Here is a 6,490-nt window from a genome sequence, read left to right on the forward strand (position 1 = left end):
CTAAATCCCTTAGACCATGCTCTGATACCACTTGTAACAACCCAACCCGTTAACCAACCAATAACGCGAAAAAAAAAAATTCTTTGTGCAGCAAATGGCACGGCGCGCCATGACCCCGCGCGGTGCGCAAAAGGGCCTGGACAGGCTGCTGTCCCAAAAAGTCCCAAATGCGAAAATGTTTGACCACTTCCCGACACATTTAGACTAAACGGTTTTCACAACATATTATAATAGTTAAAACTAACACGTTCCATCAATAAAAAGGGTTTTATGACACCGGGCCCACATATGTCCAAATTACCCTTTAAGTACCAATTTCAAGTTTTCGACCACACGACTTTTAACACAAAATAAAGCCGAGCATGGCGATTGGGGATACGCTACCCAATCCTAATCAATCCAAAAGCAAGCCTTCTAAAGCAACTACGCGAGTCCACTAGTCCCACGCTTACCCGAGCCACCGCATCTATGCAAATCTATAAAAAGGTAAACAACGAGAGGGTATGCTAACGCTTAGTGAGTGAGAATATACTACATACATATATATGCATAAAATGGACACGCCACACAAAACCAAATACCGCATACCGGAGCATCCAAGCATAAAGGCAATCTAGTCTAAGCATACCGTAAGATCACTAAGCAACGAGCTAAAGATACATCAACAAAATATAAGTTCACCAACAAGGTTAGCTACATCACGACAATACAACATTATATGTATACAATATATATATATATATATATATATATATATATATATATATATATATATATATATATATATATATATATATATATATATCTCGAAAAACATAATTTACTTACGCTTACTACACAATAACCATGGTTAACCAATCGTACAAGGGAATGGCGCTCGCGAAAACGCCATCGGTGTTCATAACATCCGTTAGGGTACTTAACACCTCGTATCACTAACCCCTAGGGTGGCACCTTAACACCTCGGTACTTCACCCCGAGTTGCATCTTAACACCTCGATGCTTCACTCATTATTTTACGAAGTGGTGTCTTAACACCTCGACACTACACCCCTAGGTGGCATCTTAACACCTCGATGCTTCACCCCGAGTGGCATCTTAACACCTCGATGCTTCACTCATCACGTGAAACGTGGTGTCTTAGCACCTCGACACTACACATTTCACGCTACAACAAATAGATACATTATATACCTACACATATAATTATTCCACTCACTATATTAACCCTTCGTCATTGGGGTTATATAAGTCCACATCACACGCCCATGTGATAACGTACACACAAAGTGTGCACCTCGCCAAAGTGGTCAACCAAAATGCACAACCGTGTCAATTGGACCTATACACAAGTCCAACAATTCCACCTATACGAGAAGCGAGCTCTATAAGCGAGAACCCCTTCACCCGACCCGCACCCACCCTACACATACATATGCATATAGGATATTAACACTCACCTTGTCGCCTTGAATAATGCTACCGAATAATCCGCAATCGCCGATGGAATGTACCTAATCCATTTATCACATAACAAGTAACACAATTAGGGTGGATATACAAATCAACCCAAATTGACAACTAGTGCAATTTCGACCCAAATGCACTTCCAAGCACAAACCGCGCCCAAACTAACCAATAATCACTAACACAAGTGAGAATGGTTCTAATATGCCAATCAAACCCAATCATAGGTGTTAAACACCTATCTTGCCCAAAATAACACTTAAACCCTAATTTGACCCATAAGAAGTCAATATCACGCCATTAGCAAGTTTTGACACCAAAACATATTTAACTCGGTTCTATGCTTCAACTTAATCCATTTTAAGTTTATAAACCTTATTAAATCAGCAATTGAGTCATAATCATCAACAAACCCTAATTTTGACTCTAGTCAAAATTAGTCAACCATAAGAACCCTAATGGTTTCCAAAACACCAATAATCACTAACACCAGTGATTATACACCATTTACAAGTCTTAAACATGGTTAAATCATTAACCAACCCAAAACCACCAAATATCAAAATAGCAAGTTTCCATAAACCCTCTTCATCAACCAAATGGGTTTTACAACTAACAATCTCAAACCCTAACTTGAATATCAAATCTAACAAATGAAATTCGGAGTTAGGACTTACCAATACTACCAAAACGTAGCTAGGAGCGAGATGAACAACTTTAAAACCCGAGCTTTGGCTAGAATTCGACTCCTTCTTCTCCAAATCAAGCTCTCACACTCTAGAACTCTTCCTCTCTCTCTAAATATGGATGAGAGTGTTTGTGTGGGTGAGTAATAAGCTCTAACGGAGTTCTAGATCAGTTTTGGTGACCCTAAACTGACCCTAATTGAAAAGACCAAAGTACCCCTCATTTAAACCTTTTAAAAAAGCTGAAAATTGCTTCTGACGCGATCGGAGCGCCGCGCCATAAGGTGGAGCGCCGCTCCAACCTTCAGGTCAGTTTTCAGAAACTTGTTTTGGCCATAACTTTTTGACCGTAGCTCCGTTTTCGATGAATCAAATATTGTTGGAAACGTAATAAGATTTTATTTCCAATGGTAAGGCTTTGAAACATCAACTCAAACTTTATTTGGGGTTGAAAAGATACGTACACACCTTGTCACTTCAGACAACGTCCAGTTTCCTTCGACGTTCGAGCAAACAACACGTACATGCTTCGTACACTTCATACACATATCGTACACCATAAATACATTATGTACAATAAATATTTGGGTCTTACAGTAAGGATGCCACGTGCGAGATACGTCCTTACGGTGAGGTGATGCTGAAACTGTGCAACGTTCATCATTATTGGCCTTGGAACGATAGAGTGCCATTGATTTTATACGACGTCAGGGGTATGCTCTTCGTGCTGTAACGTCTTTAAATTTGTAAGTATTCTGTTCTCGTAATTTTTCTAACTCAAAATATATTGCTTTGCAGAGATAGATTTTAACAGAGTTCTCCGCCGCCCAAATCTTGATGGGATCTTCTTCAAGAGATTCCCAAAGGCTAATCTTCCCGAGGGCCATCCGTTAAAAGTGGGGGAAGTCGAGGCCGCCGCTGTCTCCTCTTCCAACGTTGCCAGCGACGCTGCGACAACACAACAGACAGCCAGCTTGAAATGTCCCGTTCTAATTGATTAAAAACGTTCCATATTAATTGATTTCGTTGCGAGGTTTTGACCTCTATATGAGACGTTTTTCAAAGACTGCATTCATTTTTAAAATAAACCATAACCTTTATTTCATAAATAAAGGTTTAAAAAGCTTTACGTAGATTATCAAATAATGATAATCTAAAATATCCTGTTTACACACGACCATTACATAATGGTTTACAATACAAATATGTTACATCGAAATCAGTTTCTTGAATGCAGTTTTTACACAATATCATACAAACATGGACTCCAAATCTTGTCCTTATTTTAGTATGCAACAGCGGAGGCTCTTAGTATTCACCTGAGAATAAACATGCTTTAAACGTCAACAAAAATGTTGGTGAGTTATAGGTTTAACCTATATATATCAAATCGTAACAATAGACCCCAAGATTTCATATTTCAATACACATCCCATACATAGAGATAAAAATCATTCATATGGTGAACACCTGGTAACCGACATTAACAAGATGCATATATAAGAATATCCCCATCATTCCGGGACACCCTTCGAATATGATATAAATTTCGAAGTACTAAAGCATCCGGTACTTTGGATGGGGTTTGTTAGGCCCAATAGATCTATCTTTAGGATTCGCGTCAATTAGGGTGTCTGTTCCCTAATTCTTAGATTACCAGACTTAATAAAAAGGGGCATATTCGATTTCGATAATTCAACCATAGAATGTAGTTTCACGTACTTGTGTCTATTTTGTAAATCATTTATAAAACCTGCATGTATTCTCATCCCAAAAATATTAGATTTTAAAAGTGGGACTATAACTCACTTTCACAGATTTTTACTTCGTCGGGAAGTAAGACTTGGCCACTGGTTGATTCACGAACCTATAACAATATATACATATATATCAAAGTATGTTCAAAATATATTTACAATACTTTTAATATATTTTGATGTTTTAAGTTTATTAAGTCAGCTGTCCTCGTTAGTAACCTACAACTAGTTGTCCACAGTTAGATGTACAGAAATAAATCGATAAATATTATCTTGAATCAATCCACGACCCAGTGTATACGTATCTCAGTATTGATCACAACTCAAACTATATATATTTTGGAATCAACCTCAACCCTGTATAGCTAACTCCAACATTCACATATAGAGTGTCTATGGTTGTTCCGAAATATATATAGATGTGTCGACATGATAGGTCGAAACATTGTATACGTGTCTATGGTATCTCAAGATTACATAATATACAATACAAGTTGATTAATTTATGGTTGGAATAGATTTGTTACCAATTTTCACGTAGCTAAAATGAGAAAAATTATCCAATCTTGTTTTACCCATAACTTCTTCATTTTAAATCCGTTTTGAGTGAATCAAATTGCTATGATTTCATATTGAACTCTATTTTATGAATCTAAACAGAAAATATATAGGTTTATAGTCGGAAAAATAAGTTACAAGTCATTTTTGTAAAGGTAGTCATTTCAGTCGAAAGAACGACGTCTAGATGACCATTTTAGAAAACATACTTCCACTTTGTGTTTAATCATAATTTTTGGATATAGTTTCATGTTCATAATAAAAATCATTTTCCCAGAATAACAACTTTTAAATCAAAGTTTATCATTGTTTTTAATTAACTAACCCAAAACAGCCCGCGGTGTTACTACGACGGCGTAAATCCGATTTTACGGTGTTTTTCGTGTTTCCAGGTTTTAAATCATTAAGTTAGCATATCATATAGATATAGAACATGTGTTTAGTTGATTTTAAAAGTCAAGTTAGAAGGATTAACTTTTATTTGCGAACAAGTTTAGAATTAACTAAACTATGTTCTATATGAAACCTATTTCAATTAATCAAGTCTTAACAAGTTTGATTGCTTAACATGTTGGAAACACTTAATCATGTAAATAACAATTTCATTTAATATATTTATAAACATGGAAAAGTTCGGGTCACTACAGTACCTACCCGTTAAATAAATTTCGTCCCGAAATTTTAAGCAGTTGGAGGTGTTGACGTATCTTCTGGAAATAAATGCGGGTATTTCTTCTTTATCTGATCTTCACGCTCCCAGGTGAACTCGGGTTCTCTACGAGCATTCCATCGAACCTTAACAATCGGTATCTTGTTTTGTTTAAGTCTCTTAACCTCACGATCCATTATTTCGACGGGTTCTTCAATGAATTGAAGTTTTTCATTGATTTGGATTTCGTCCAACGGAATAGTGAGATCTTATTTAGCAAAACATTTCTTCAAATTTGAGACGTGAAAAGTGTTATGTACAGCCGCAAGTTGTTGAGGTAGCTCCAGTTGGTAAGCTACTGGTCCGACACGATTGATAATGCTAAAAACGAACATATATTTCATGGCATTATTCCTCAAGAAAGACAAGCTTTTAGTTGCAATTGTTCTATTTAAAAGTGATATTCGTTTAAATAATAAAAGGTGAAGACAAAAGACAGATTCGACGAATTGAAGACGCAAACGACCAAAAAGCTCAAAAGTACAAAAGAAAATCAAAGAGGTTCCAATTATTGATAAGAAACGTCTCGAAATTACAAGAGTACAAGATTCAAAACACAAAGTACAAAATATAAAATTGTACGCAAGGACGTTCGAAAATCCGGAACCGGGACCAGAGTCAACTCTCAACGTTCGACGCAACGGACTAAAAATTACAAGTTAACTATGTATATAAATATAATATAATATATAATTAATTATATTAATTATATATATATATTATATTTATAAATAAATCGTCGGCAAGAAAGACTCCAAAAGCTGGTGAGCTGTATTTACAAACTCCGCGACTCGCAGAGTTTGATGGCAAAATGGGTCGCGAGTCGCGGAGATCCAAAGTTTGAAACTCCCTATAAAGCCAACCGAATTCTGATCATTTTTATCATCCTTTTTCTTCTTCTCTCATAAAACGTATTATATATATATATTATAATTTTAATTTTAATTTTAATTTTAAATCCTAATAATAAGGGTATGTTAGCGAATATTGTAAGGGTGTAAGTCGAAATTCTGTTCGTGTAACGCTACGCTATTTTTAATCATTGTAAGTTATGTTCAACCTTTTTATATTAATGTCTCGTAGCTAAGTTATTATTATGCTTATTTAATCCAAAATGATGTTGGGCTAATTACTAAAATTGGGTAATTGGGCTTTGTACCATAATTGGGGTTTGGACAAAAGAACGACACTTGTGGAAATTAGACTATGGGCTATTAATGGGTTTTATATTAACTAAACAATACCTTGTTAATTTAATATACAAATTTATAATTCGACGTATTTATATATAACCACATACGCTTGACTGGGTA

Source organism: Rutidosis leptorrhynchoides, chromosome 6 (genome assembly GCF_046630445.1).
Source record: "Rutidosis leptorrhynchoides isolate AG116_Rl617_1_P2 chromosome 6, CSIRO_AGI_Rlap_v1, whole genome shotgun sequence".
NCBI lineage: Eukaryota > Viridiplantae > Streptophyta > Magnoliopsida > Asterales > Asteraceae > Rutidosis > Rutidosis leptorrhynchoides.